This window comes from Octopus bimaculoides, chromosome 7 (assembly GCF_046866305.1).
Source record: "Octopus bimaculoides isolate indiv1 chromosome 7, ASM4686630v1, whole genome shotgun sequence".
In the NCBI taxonomy this organism is placed as follows: Eukaryota; Metazoa; Mollusca; class Cephalopoda; order Octopoda; family Octopodidae; genus Octopus; species Octopus bimaculoides.
The window spans coordinates 112,727,621-112,741,884 of record NC_142934.1 but is presented as its reverse complement, the minus strand read 5'-3'; the positions used below and the strand labels follow the sequence as shown (position 1 = coordinate 112,741,884).

Below are 14,264 nucleotides of genomic sequence, written 5' to 3'. Positions count from 1 at the left end.
TGTGCTTGTGTGTACATATTATGAATGTAGTAATGTGTGTGTGTGTGTATATATTATGAATGTAGTAATGTGTGTGTGTATATATTATGAATCGAGTAATGTATGTACTTGTGTGTATATATTATGAATGTAGTAATGTGTGTGTATGTGTATATATTATGAATCGAGTAATGTATGTATGTGTATATATTATGAATCTAGTAAGGTGTGTGTACATATTATGAATGGAGTAATGTATGTATGTGTATATATTATGAATCGAGTAATGTGTGTGTATATATTATGAATGTAGTAATGTGTGTGTGTGTGTGTGTATATATTATGAATCGAGTAATGTATGTGCTTGTGTTTATATATTATGAATATGTATCTATGAACATCAGTTTGTGTGTGTGTGTGTATGTTTGTATATATTATGAATCTAGTAGTGACTGCATATATGTGTGTGTGTGTGTATATAAAAGTGTGCCTACCTTTCCATGTCTTCCTCATCACGTCTTCCACAGGCTCATGGGTTGGATAGGTTTGTGTGAAGCAGTGTTGTATAATCCGAGATCCCTCGTATCACTTACCCCTTTTTCACAGCACATGACAGAAACACTGCAACAACTTTGAAACCTGATTGAAAAAACAAAAGCCAGTCTTTAAATGTACACTATACCGAATTATGGAAGAGAATATTCTATGTTGGGGTGGGGGCAGGATAGGAAAATGTGGATTTAACGTTTGAGGAGAAATTTGGTAATTTAATGAAACAAATCTAATCTAGCAAAACCGAAATATATTTTAATTAAAATGTATACATAGGCTCTTGCTAAGCTTTCTTACCAGAATAGCCTGGTACTTATTTTGTGTCTTTCATGAGGATGTAAACACCAACACAGACGCACATATATCTGCAGTGGGACTGAATGGTTGGCAAGCAAACTTCTCTATCACGTAACCACACCTGTCAATGCTTCAAGAAAACCTTACTGTATTATTATTACTTCAATCATTTGGCTTGTATTCTGTACATTAGCCTATGCCCCACATCGTACGACACCGGGTACTGGAGTGGAACCAGCAATGAGCCCCACATTGTACAACACCGGGTACTGGAGTGGAACCAGCAATGAGCCCCACTGTTGGTTATGTGTTGCACTTTACAGAGGCCTATTTCTTTTAATGTACAGTAATAGCTTAGTTGTATACTGTCAAGGACTCACCAAGTGTGACAAACAACAACACCCCAACACCATCAGTTATTAGGCTCACCTAAAGTAACCTAGATTTTCAGTTGGTGATAGTAGCACTGACTGTTGCTAATCTAGATCTATCAATAATTATTCAATACAACAGTAATTATAAAAGCATATCAGATATACAACTAAGCTATCAGAGAACTGAATTAGTTATGAAGCTGCTGCAATTGATGAAATGGTTGACTAAACTGAAAGGTATAATGAATAAACATTCCAATTGGTCAAAACAACAGGGCCCCAAATGGTATGCACGAATAAAAGGTGGTAAAAGCTAAAAGGGTAACACGAGTCGAACAAAGAAAAATATATGCATTTCAAAGGTCAATAATTAAATTTAGATAAAAGAAAATTTGCTACAAATTCAATTCAAGATCACAGCTCAGGGTGGGCCTCTGAAGAGAAAAACCTATCATTACGAAAAGGGAGCACATAGGAAAATATTAAGGTGTTTGGCCCAAAACATTTACAAATCAAGTACGATTCCCTTAAGCATAATCTACATCTGTTTAAATTAGCATTAAAGTGTGTGTGTGTGTGTGTGTGTGTGTGTGTGTGTGTAGGGGGGGGGCTTTGGCTAGGCCTAACCATTCAATAGTATAGCTCATATTCCTCCTCTTCAAATCATGAATATAATATGCCAATGCAGTAGAATTGGAGTATTTGGCACTCGAAAATGAGCTCATGTGGACCCGATATCTCCTTTTAAATTCAATAGTGCTGCCAATATATCCCCTAACCAAATTATTCTCCTCTCTAACACTACTACATTTACTGAGATTTTTTTTTTTTTTTATTAAGCAAAAACCCCTTAAGAGGACAAAGTTTCGGGGTCCTTGCATATTTAATGAGGTCTACATTTTCTCCTACAGAAGCATTCCTAAGCGCTGAATCATCAATGCCTGCCCCAGTGACACCTGAGCACTTCCAGCTGCAGTCCTATTTTTATTTTTGTTCTTTGGGGCATGAAAAGAGCACCATGCGAACGTGGTCGATGCCAGTAGCCCCTGACTGGCTCCAGATGAAGGACAAGGAATAGAAAAGAGAAAGGAAACCAAGAACTCTAGAGAAAAGAACAGAGTGATACACAAATGCCCACACACCAGAATTACACTAATCAGTCTAGAATCCCCAACCAAACATAAAGCCCAGTAACTCCAACAACAGAATATCCACCAATTGATTACACAAACACAATATAAAACATCTACAGGATTTTTAACATTGGACAAATGCAGCGATTGAAGAGAAAATAAACAAGTTTTTATAGTCAGAGAAGAAGAGACATTGAAAGTTCCAAGTAGGCAATGTGTTATTACTGATTGAAAAAGCTACAAAAAAAAAAGGACACTTTGGTGAGGCAATAGACCCATTGGGGACAGAGATGGATTATTATGGACATTTGTCACCTGTGGTGGATTTATGAAACAGTAGATCCACAGTTTACTTAACAAAGATAATCCAATGATAAGCTTGATGCCAGACACATTTAAATGATACTACTCGGAAGTGATGTTCAGTAGTAGCCATTACATCCTCATATTCATTCGTTCTATGTTTTTACCCCCACTTGTCTGTACGAGATGTAATGGGCGATAAATGACATTTCATTGCTCCTTCGGTTCGTTGGAGCAAAGTTTTCTTTCCAAAAATATTTATTACATTTGCTTTGTTCTATTGGCTTGTCCGGAAAGTTCGTGCCGATTTATAGTGGCTTAATCTTCGACTTAGGATATGTTCAAGTTAAAAGATGGAGATTCACAAAATTGTAATGACCGGCACGGACAACCCAATATTTGCCAATGAATGTCAATATACATACGTATATATGGCCGGGTGTTCACATTAAACCAAAAATTAAGACTCTTGTGTCAATTTGTTCGTGTAAAACGCATTAAAAGCCGACGGTAAAAGACAATGGGTATAAAAAGAAAAAAGGTTCTATTCATTGCCTACCTTGTTGCAGCCTTAATTCTTCATCGGCTTCAATTACGTTACTTCAATCAGAGAGGGTCGATTCTGGAATGGCTTTACATGTATCAATTACATACATCGATTCGTAAACACTCAATCAGTAAAGCTAGCTGTATTTCTTCAGCCGCAGGTATTTCGTACGAAATGTATGTTTATTTTGTTTTTTTTTTAATTAATTTGCTACAGATTCAATTCAAGATCACAGCTCAGGTGGGCCTCTGAAGAGAAAAACCCATCATTACGAAAAGGGAGCACATAGGAAAATATTAAGGTGTTTGGCAAAAAACATTTACAAATCAAGTACGATTCCCTTAAGCATAATCTACATCTGTTTAAATTAGCATTGAAGTGTGTGTGTGTGTGTGTGTGTGTGTGTGTAGGGGGGGGGGGCTTTGGCTAGGCCTAACCATTCAATAGTATAGCTCATATTCCTCCTCTTCAAATCATGAATATAATATGCCAATGCAGTAGAATTGGAGTATTTGGCATTCGAAAATGAGCTCATGTGGACCCGATATCTCCTTTTAAATTCAATAGTGCTGCCAATATATCCCCTAACCAAATTATTCTCCTCTCTAACACTACTACATTTACTGAGATTTTTTTTTTTTTTATTAAGCAAAAACCCCTTAAGAGGACATAAGTTTCGGGGTCCTTGCATATTTAATGAGGTCTACATTTTCTCCTACAGAAGCATTCCTAAGCGCTGAATCATCAATGCCTGCCCCAGTGACACCTGAGCACTTCCAGCTGCAGTCCTATTTTTATTTTTGTTCTTTGGGGCATGAAAAGAGCACCATGCGAACGTGGTCGATGCCAGTAGCCCCTGACTGGCTCCAGATGAAGGACAAGGAATAGAAAAGAGAAAGGAAACCAAGAACTCTAGAGAAAAGAACAGAGTGATACACAAATGCCCACACACCAGAATTACACTAATCAGTCTAGAATCCCCAACCAAGCATAAAGCCCAGTAACTCCAACAACAGAATATCCACCAATTGATTACACAAACACAATATAAAACATCTACAGGATTTTTAACATTGGACAAATGCAGCGATTGAAGAGAAAATAAACAAGTTTTTATAGTCAGAGAAGAAGAGACATTGAAAGTTCCAAGTAGGCAATGTGTTATTACTGATTGAAAAAGCTACAAAAAAAAAAGGACACTTTGGTGAGGCAATAGACCCATTGGGGACAGAGATGGATTATTATGGACATTTGTCACCTGTGGTGGATTTATGAAACAGTAGATCCACAGTTTACTTAACAAAGATAATCCAATGATAAGCTTGATGCCAGACACATTTAAATGATACTACTCGGAAGTGATGTTCAGTAGTAGCCATTACATCCTCATATTCATTCGTTCTATGTTTTTACCCCCACTTGTCTGTACGAGATGTAATGGGCGATAAATGACATTTCATTGCTCCTTCGGTTCGTTGGAGCAAAGTTTTCTTTCCAAAAATATTTATTACATTTGCTTTGTTCTCTTGGCTTGTCCGGAAAGTTCGTGCCGATTTATAGTGGCTTAATCTTCGACTTAGGATATGTTCAAGTTAAAAGATGGAGATTCACAAAATTGTAATGACCGGCACGGACAACCCAATATTTGCCAATGAATGTCAATATACATACGTATATATGGCCGGGTGTTCACATTAAACCAAAAATTAAGACTCTTGTGTCAATTTGTTCGTGTAAAACGCATTAAAAGCCGACGGTAAAAGACAATGGGTATAAAAAGAAAAAAGGTTCTATTCATTGCCTACCTTGTTGCAGCCTTAATTCTTCATCGGCTTCAATTACGTTACTTCAATCAGAGAGGGTCGATTCTGGAATGGCTTTACATGTATCAATTACATACATCGATTCGTAAACACTCAATCAGTAAAGCTAGCTGTATTTCTTCAGCCGCAGGTATTTCGTACGAAATGTATGTTTATTTTGTTTTTTTTTTAATTAATTTGCTACAGATTCAATTCAAGATCACAGCTCAGGTGGGCCTCTGAAGAGAAAAACCCATCATTACGAAAAGGGAGCACATAGGAAAATATTAAGGTGTTTGGCAAAAAACATTTACAAATCAAGTACGATTCCCTTAAGCATAATCTACATCTGTTTAAATTAGCATTGAAGTGTGTGTGTGTGTGTGTGTGTGTAGGGGGGGGGGGCTTTGGCTAGGCCTAACCATTCAATAGTATAGCTCATATTCCTCCTCTTCAAATCATGAATATAATATGCCAATGCAGTAGAATTGGAGTATTTGGCATTCGAAAATGAGCTCATGTGGACCCGATATCTCCTTTTAAATTCAATAGTGCTGCCAATATATCCCCTAACCAAATTATTCTCCTCTCTAACACTACTACATTTACTGAGATTTTTTTTTTTTTTATTAAGCAAAAACCCCTTAAGAGGACATAAGTTTCGGGGTCCTTGCATATTTAATGAGGTCTACATTTTCTCCTACAGAAGCATTCCTAAGCGCTGAATCATCAATGCCTGCCCCAGTGACACCTGAGCACTTCCAGCTGCAGTCCTATTTTTATTTTTGTTCTTTGGGGCATGAAAAGAGCACCATGCGAACGTGGTCGATGCCAGTAGCCCCTGACTGGCTCCAGATGAAGGACAAGGAATAGAAAAGAGAAAGGAAACCAAGAACTCTAGAGAAAAGAACAGAGTGATACACAAATGCCCACACACCAGAATTACACTAATCAGTCTAGAATCCCCAACCAAGCATAAAGCCCAGTAACTCCAACAACAGAATATCCACCAATTGATTACACAAACACAATATAAAAAATCAACAGGATTTTTAACATTGGACAAATGCAGCGATTGAAGAGAAAATAAACAAGTTTTTATAGTCAGAGAAGAAGAGACATTGAAAGTTCCAAGTAGGCAATGTGTTATTACTGATTGAAAAAGCTACAAAAAAAAAAGGACACTTTGGTGAGGCAATAGACCCATTGGGGACAGAGATGGATTATTATGGACATTTGTCACCTGTGGTGGATTTATGAAACAGTAGATCCACAGTTTACTTAACAAAGATAATCCAATGATAAGCTTGATGCCAGACACATTTAAATGATACTACTCGGAAGTGATGTTCAGTAGTAGCCATTACATCCTCATATTCATTCGTTCTATGTTTTTACCCCCACTTGTCTGTACGAGATGTAATGGGCGATAAATGACATTTCATTGCTCCTTCGGTTCGTTGGAGCAAAGTTTTCTTTCCAAAAATATTTATTACATTTGCTTTGTTCTATTGGCTTGTCCGGAAAGTTCGTGCCGATTTATAGTGGCTTAATCTTCGACTTAGGATATGTTCAAGTTAAAAGATGGAGATTCACAAAATTGTAATGACCGGCACGGACAACCCAATATTTGCCAATGAATGTCAATATACATACGTATATATGGCCGGGTGTTCCCATTAAACCAAAAGTTAAGACTCTTGTGTCAATTTGTTCGTGTAAAACGCATTAAACGGCGATGGTAAAAGACAATGGGTATAAAAAGAAAAAAGATTCTATTCTTTGCCTACCTTGTTGCAGCCATAATTCTTAATTCTTCATCGGCTTCAATTACGTTACTTCAATCAGAGAGGGAAGATTCTGGAATAGCTTTACATGTATCAATTACATACATCGATTCGTAAACACTCAATCAGTAAAGCTAGCTGTATTTCTTCAGCCGCAGGTATTTCGTACGAAATGTACGTTTATTTTGTTTTTTTTTAAATTTATTATTATTTATTTAATTAATTTCGTCTTTGAGAATTAGGAGTATTTAGGAGGGTTAGGAGTAGGAGGGGGACTGGAGTAGGAGGAAAAATGATAAGGCGAAGTAAAAACCCGCCAGGGTCAATGGTCTGGCAATGAAAGAAGTGAAAGGGGAAGGGGGGCGCGAGCTCAAGCAGCCGGGATTCAATCCACGACCACCTCTTGCGCCCCAGGCCCCTTCCACCTCTAGCACCACTGTTCCATCTTACTGGCGGCAATTTTGTACGTGAAAATTAGGATTTATAAACCTAACTTTTCCCTGAATTCAATAAAAAAAAATTTTAGAACGACACTTTTTCGAAAAAAAATTATAGAACACGTTTTTGATAAAAAAGAAATTTAATTCCTACAACGTTTGATTGTTTGTTTATAGTTTGATTGTTTGATTGTTTGTTTATAGTTTGATTGTTTGTTTATAGTTTCAGCTTAGAGCTGCCGCCATGCTGGTGCACCGCCGTCAACTTTCTCTGAGCCTCTTTCATTTGGCCGAGATATTTTAATTTATTTCTTTACATTTCTGATGTCTAGGGATGGATACTGATGTGTATTAGCGAGTTTTCTGGAGAACTTAAAAGGCAAACATGAATTATCTTGTCTTACTGATTTTGCCCCAGCCAAGTTTGTCCTTTACATGCTCAAAGAGAATTGGAGTTTAAATATGACATTTTTTTAACTAGATTTTAACAATTATATATATACTCTTTTACTTGTTTCAGTCTTTCTTTTGACTGGCCATGCTGGAGCACCCCAGGACTTATTCTATCGGCCTGTTTTGCCGAAGCCCTAAGTTATGGGGGACATAAACACACCAGCGTCGGTTGTCAATGATCCTCCCCCTACTGACCTGAAACTGAGACCCATCATTGCTGGCCCTGTTTGTGAAAGCCACCGTTTGAGCAACTTCCTCGACATCTTACTCAAACCGTTTCTAAAATATGTGAAAAGCTTCATCAGGGATGACTTAGACATGCTAAACCACCTCCCGAAGACAATAAGTGAAGGAACCCTGTTAGTATCATTCGATGTGGTGAATTTGTACAATATAATCCCACACGATTAGGGTATAGAAGCGATTATCACCTTCTGGCTAGAAAAATACCCACAACAGATGCCAGGACGCATGACCCACAGATTCATTATTGCAGCACTCCTAACACCAATCACCCCACACAGTGGACTGAGTGCTTTTTACGTGGCACCAGCACAGGGGGAGGTCAGTTTTGGAAAGGTTTTTACAGCTGGATGCCCTTCCAAATGCCAACCACTTTACAGCAGGTGTGTGAAATGGGCTAAAAAGCTTGGTTCATCTGTCACATGGGTCCTCTCGCAACATTTATACTGTCCACTTAGGATACACCGACCTAACCTCTGGCCAGAACCTAACGCCAATTTCCCTGAACTCTTGCGGGGTCACCATGTCTGTCCCAAGTGAAAGCCCGAAAGCAAAAGTCACACACACTAGTTGTCCTTCTTGCAAGGCCCCTTGACCGTTCATACGTCATCACTTACCTTATGCCTCCAACCTATCCCACCATCTTTGTCATATATTAGGTGTAGTAAGAGGCTTGCTTCCCAACCACATGGTTCTGGGTTCAGTCTCACTGCGTGCCACCTTGAGCAAGTGTCTTCTACTACAGTCTCAAGCCGACCAAAGCCTTGTGAGTGGTTTTGGTAGATGGAAACTGAAAGAAGCCCATCGAATATATATGTGTGTGTGTCTCCTCATGTCTGCGTGTCTGTCTCCCATCACTGCTTGATAAGTGGTGTTGGTGTTTATGCTCCTATAACCTAGCAGTTCAGCAAAGCAGACCAAAATAAGTGCTGGATTCGAATCATTCGACTAAAACAGAATTTTTCAAGGCCATCACTTAGGGGCCGGTGTCGGTTTTTTGACATCCCTATAATGTAGTGGTTTTGTAAAAGGAGATTTATGAAAAAAAAAAGAAAGAAACACCTCCTGTGTTCATAACGTCCACATACATACACACTCACACAAACATGTATATGGGCATACACACAAACATATATGTGCATGTACGTACTCATATGTATACACATATCCACACTCCCAACACTATTATGCCAACTTACTGATTGTTCTATCTATATACATATATAAATAATGCTATATTTACCTAATATTCAGGTCTCATTCTTTTGTTGTCCCTTTATTATTATCATTATATATATATATATATATATATATATATATATATATATATATATATATATATATATATATATATATACTTACATACATGTGTGAGCATGTATTGTACACGCCAGTAATCTAAAAATGTATTCCAACAGACAAGGTAACTCTCATGGAACCAGGCAACCGAAATATAATGCTTTCAAAAGCTAAACCTTTTCCAGGTGTCTTTGGACAAACTTAATCTTCTTGAGTTCTTGAGATTTCAGACAGAACAATAAGGGATTATATATATGGTGTACATAAAGAAAACAGCTGGCCAACTGAGGGGGTGTATATTGATGTGTGTGTATATATATACATGTCAGTGTATGTGCATGTATGTATGTATGTGTGTGTGTGTGTAGACACACACACTCTTATGATTTTAGTGTTGTGAATGCTACACCTTAAGGATTTCAAAATATGACTGGAATCTGACAGTGTGGATAGCCTAAAGCTTGGCTTTTGTGCTGTATTGAAAACACCTCCTCTTTCTATCCTCCCAGCAATCCATACATACATATATGAGCCTGGTGCAGCCTTCTGGTTCGCCAGTCCTCAGTCAAACGATCCAACCCATGCCAGCATGGAAAGCAGACGTTAAACAACAATGATGATGATGATACAGTTGAAATTTATAGAAAAACAACAGACAAAGACAGGTGTATGATCGACAAGCAAGTTATATTTGTTTGATGCTTGGCAAAAATGAGCCGACACTCTTCAACAGGAAAGAATGGAGAGCAGGGTATTAAGTAGTACCAGCATTGCTAGAAATAAGACTCTTATTTCAAGCAATGCTGGTACCATTTTGTACCTTCTGTCACTCTAGTGACATCTATAAATTTGCCTTTAGGCTGCTAAATTACTTATAAGCCACCCATATTATTTATATGACTGGCACCGGTGCCAGTGGCGCACTAACAGCACTGTCCAAGCATGATCATTGCCAGAGCAGCTGTCTGGCTTCCGTGCTAGTGGCCCGTAAATAGCACCATTTGAGCGTGATCGGTACCAGCGTCGCCTTAGTGGTACGTTAGAAAATCATTCGAGCGAGATTGTTGCCAGTGCCACCAGACTGGCTCGTGTGCAGGTGGCACGTAAAAGACACCATTTTGAGCGTGGCCGTTGCCAGTACCGCCTGACTGGCCTTCGTGCTGGTGACACGTAGAAGCACCAACTACACTCTCGGAGTGATTGGCGTTAGGAAGGGCACCCAGCTGTAGAAACTCTGCCAAATCAGATTGGAGCCTGGTATAGCCATCTGGTTTCACTAGTCCCCAGTCAAATCGCCCAACCCATGCTAGCATGGAAAGCGGACATTAAACGATGATGATGACGAATGTGTATTATATATATACTGTGACAATTATAAGGGTAGAAAATTTGGAAAAATGTTCATACCAGTGGCAAGCATGAGTAATAAAAGTCAATAAAGAAACATATTTTCAAATATAAGACTGTATAAGTATTTATACACAGAGAGGTTAACTATAAATAACTTTTGCTTTCATTCTCTTTGGAATTACCTTTTTTTTCGTGGTTTGGCTTTGGCCCCGCTTTCTTGCATGTAAGGCATCCTGCCAAGGGTCACCTCTCTGTGTACAAATACTTATACACTCTTATATATGTAACTGCCCGAAATGGTCGTGACTTCTGGAACTTGACTGAGGAAAGAAAGCCACGAATGACCCATCCTCTTTGGCCTGTCCTTCTAATTGTTGTTTCTCTTGTCCGCCTTTCAATCATCCATCTGTCCAGATGTTTTAATGCCCTCTCTTCTCTATTGCATTTTTGTTCCATATATATGTGTGTGTGTGTGTGTGTGTGTGTGTGTGCAGGAGTGGCTGTGTGGTAAGTAACTTGTTTACCAACCACATGGTCCCGGGTTCAGTCCCACTGCGTAGTACCTTGGGCAAGTGTCTTCTACTATGGCATCGAGTCAACCAAAGCCTTGTGAGTGAATTTGATAGACGGAAACTGAAAGAAGCCCGTAGTATATGTGTATGTGTTTTTGCGTCCCCGTAATTTAGAGGTTCGGTAAAAGAGACTGATAGAATAAGTCGTGGGGTCGATTAGCTCGACTAAAGGCGGTGCTCCAGTATGGCCGCAGTGAAGTGATTGAAACAAGCAAAAGAGTATATATATATATATATTGGAGGATTTGTTTTGAAGTTTGAAAATTCACCTGAATCTCAAAACGTGTGGTCGTTTGTAAATTTTGTAATAGATGTGTGGTAAGTAGCTTGCTAACAAACCACATGGTTCGGGGTTCAGTCCCACTGCGTGGTATCTTGGGCAAGTGTTTTCTCGGGCCGACCAAAGCCTTCGTCTTTCTGGAGTAGTTCTAATGCGACTGAAATTCTATGAGAATCTTTGACTTCTTGCCCATAGAAACGGAAATTAGGAGGCCAAAACGCTTTACGTTCTGATTTCAATTTAGACGGGGCGGGGAAAGGATACGTAAATTGAATTAAATTAGTAGAAAAAATCTTACATAACGCAATGATTAGGTATATTAGGAAATCAGTATGCTTTTCAATCTCTTTAACAACTCCCAACAATGACTTTTATTACTTTTATTCCCACCTCAGTTCATCTAATTGCATATATCTATCGTTACTTTTCATAAAAAGACTTTACGTTTGTTTTTCTTTTTATATTTCCAAGTGTGTGTTTCTATTTTGTGCCATATTTCTATTATATTTCACTACACGTGAGAATGAAAATGCCATAAACACCAAACTCTACAGTTAAAAGTCTGAACGAAGAGACTCTTAAGGAACTGAGAGAGATGAACACGAATTTGAGACTTTTGATTAGCAACACTGATGAACTCACTCGCTCCACACAAGAGGAAAATGAAAGAAAGAACAATCCCTGGAACAGCTCAATCAACATTTGTCCGAATTATGCACCACTCTTCATTCTTTACCACATAATAATTGCTTAAATGAAAATCCACCTACAGATGATACGCAAAATAGAAGCCCATCCCCCTCCACTAACAATTAAAAACTGCATTATACACATATAGAATGAAAAACTTAAAGCCAGAAAGGTTTCTTTCTGAAACATGATCAAAAACAAGCACAAGGCAGAAATTTATGAGCACTGGTTAAATTCTGCCTCATAAACTCCAAATTAAACGTATTCCAAACGAACAGGACCAACAAAGACAATTAAGGGAGAAACTAACACTTGGAAAACATGAAGACAGAAATAGAACTGCTTAAGCTTAGAGCGCTGAGCAATGAAGAAAAATTGAAGAACATAGATGAGGAAATCTACAACGAATTAAAGAAACATTGAGATGGTCAACGCTTGGAAAATGTCTAAACTGTGGCAAACAACTTGTGAAGCTGAAGAAACAAACTCGCTACAAGGCTGGCAAAGACAAAGCAATTTGTTTATTAACTACGAAACACAGTTCATCGTAGAATAGGCATCGGATAAGCCCTTGCTGAAGGAAAATAAAGCAAAAACATACACAGAAATGAACCCAGGCTTATCGAACACAAACCAGAGACGGACAAGGGGAGGCAACTCCACCGACATTACATCCCCCAAATAACTTAGAAACAACAATCAGGAATTCAGCCGACAACAGAGAATCTGGACGGAATCTTCTTGGCATCCTACAAAGAAATCAAAGGTTCCATGGAAACGTCGAGACGAAGCAAAACTTTTGCGAACCATCATCTCACAATAAATGGAAGAATTTACCTCCGAGACTTGCTTACTTCGATCAGAGAGGGTGGGTCGATTCTGGATTGTCGAATGCTTTTCATAGACTTCGTTTAAAAATATCCTGCTAGACATCAATCCGTCCCTTGTCACACTCAATCAGTAAAGCTTGCTGCATGTCTTTAGCCGCAGGTATATGTACGAAATGTATGGGGTTGTTTTCTCATGTTCCTTTCTTTCTTTTACTTGTTTCATTCATAGACTGCGGCCATGCTGGAGCAGCGCCTTAAAGTTTTTTTTTTTTATATAATATATACTAGCCTCCCACTCTCACACGATGCTACACACAGCATATATGTTTGTGTATATATATATATACACCAGCTGCCTTAACTCGTACAGGTCAGTGGATCAGTGGGTATAAGCGTTGGGGGGGGGGTATTTTGGGTGCGATACTCCCTTTCACTTATAAGCACCCGTACGGATTTTTGGACTGTTATGTGTATATATACAAACAATTATATATAGAACATAAAACAATTATATATAGATATATAGATATTTGTTTTGCAAGAGATATTGATGGCAGACCTGGTCAGAGTAATGCGAAATGTCTCCTGTATGTGCAACCCTACAGAATTAAGGAGACATATACAACATTTCGTCCACCGCATGCAGTTCTCAGGTTACAGCCATAAAGAAAGGATCAGGGTATACAAAGGAGCTATGAAGAAGTTTGAAACAATCAAATGCAACGATAGGAATGGGATTTGCCCACTCTATAGGAGCAAATCATGGAACACCATAGAAAGGACTAAGAAGAAAATAGGGAAGGCCAGCTCATGGTATGATAGCCACAAATACCAGAGCGTCATGTTCGTCGACACCACCCCTAGAGGCGAACTGGCGTACCGCTTTAGAAGGGCCCTAGACAAACTTAAGCTAAGAATTAAGGTTGTTGAAAGGCCAGGCAACCCTATTAAATCCCTTATCAGTAGAACATACCCTTTTAGTAGAACCCCCTGCACTGATAGGAACTGTACCGTATGTAGATTTAGCCCACAAACGAAGTGCAAAACCAGAAATGTGGTCTATAGTATAAGATGTACAGAGGGACAATGCAGAAATAAGACAATGACATATGTAGGCGAAACAGCAAGGAGCATGGGGAGCGGGCAAACGAACATTGGAGGGAACTTAAGGAAGGGAAGAGCTCATCAGTTCTGTACCAATAAACACATACACATTGATAGATTCATAATATATACACACACACATCTAGGCATACAGGCGAGCACACAAAGGCATGCATACACACACTGATGTTCATAGACACACACACACTGCTAGATTCATAATATATACGCA

The 14,264-nt window shown here is 38.7% G+C and overlaps 2 long non-coding RNA genes across 4 annotated transcripts in view; one reads left to right on the top strand and one right to left on the bottom strand.

Annotated features, from left to right (window-relative positions):
* The window catches only part of LOC149134897 (uncharacterized), a 53,670-nt gene extending 50,731 nt beyond the window's left edge, over positions 1-2,939 (top strand). The window contains exon 3 of the long non-coding RNA XR_016242729.1: positions 2,114-2,939. This is a non-coding gene — a long non-coding RNA (uncharacterized LOC149134897). The remainder of the gene's footprint in view (positions 1-2,113) is intronic.
* The window catches only part of LOC149134895 (uncharacterized), a 101,479-nt gene that overhangs the window by 12,409 nt on the left and 74,806 nt on the right, over positions 1-14,264 (bottom strand). For 2 of the 3 annotated variants that reach the window (XR_016242725.1, XR_016242726.1), the window contains exons 1-4: positions 6,778-7,044; positions 4,991-5,226; positions 3,198-3,433; positions 474-618 (exon numbers count right to left, since the gene is read on the bottom strand). This is a non-coding gene — a long non-coding RNA (uncharacterized LOC149134895). Of the gene's footprint in view, positions 1-473; positions 619-3,197; positions 3,434-4,990; positions 5,227-6,777; positions 7,045-14,264 lie in introns of those variants that run through there. The other variant, XR_016242727.1, reaches the window with a different exon arrangement.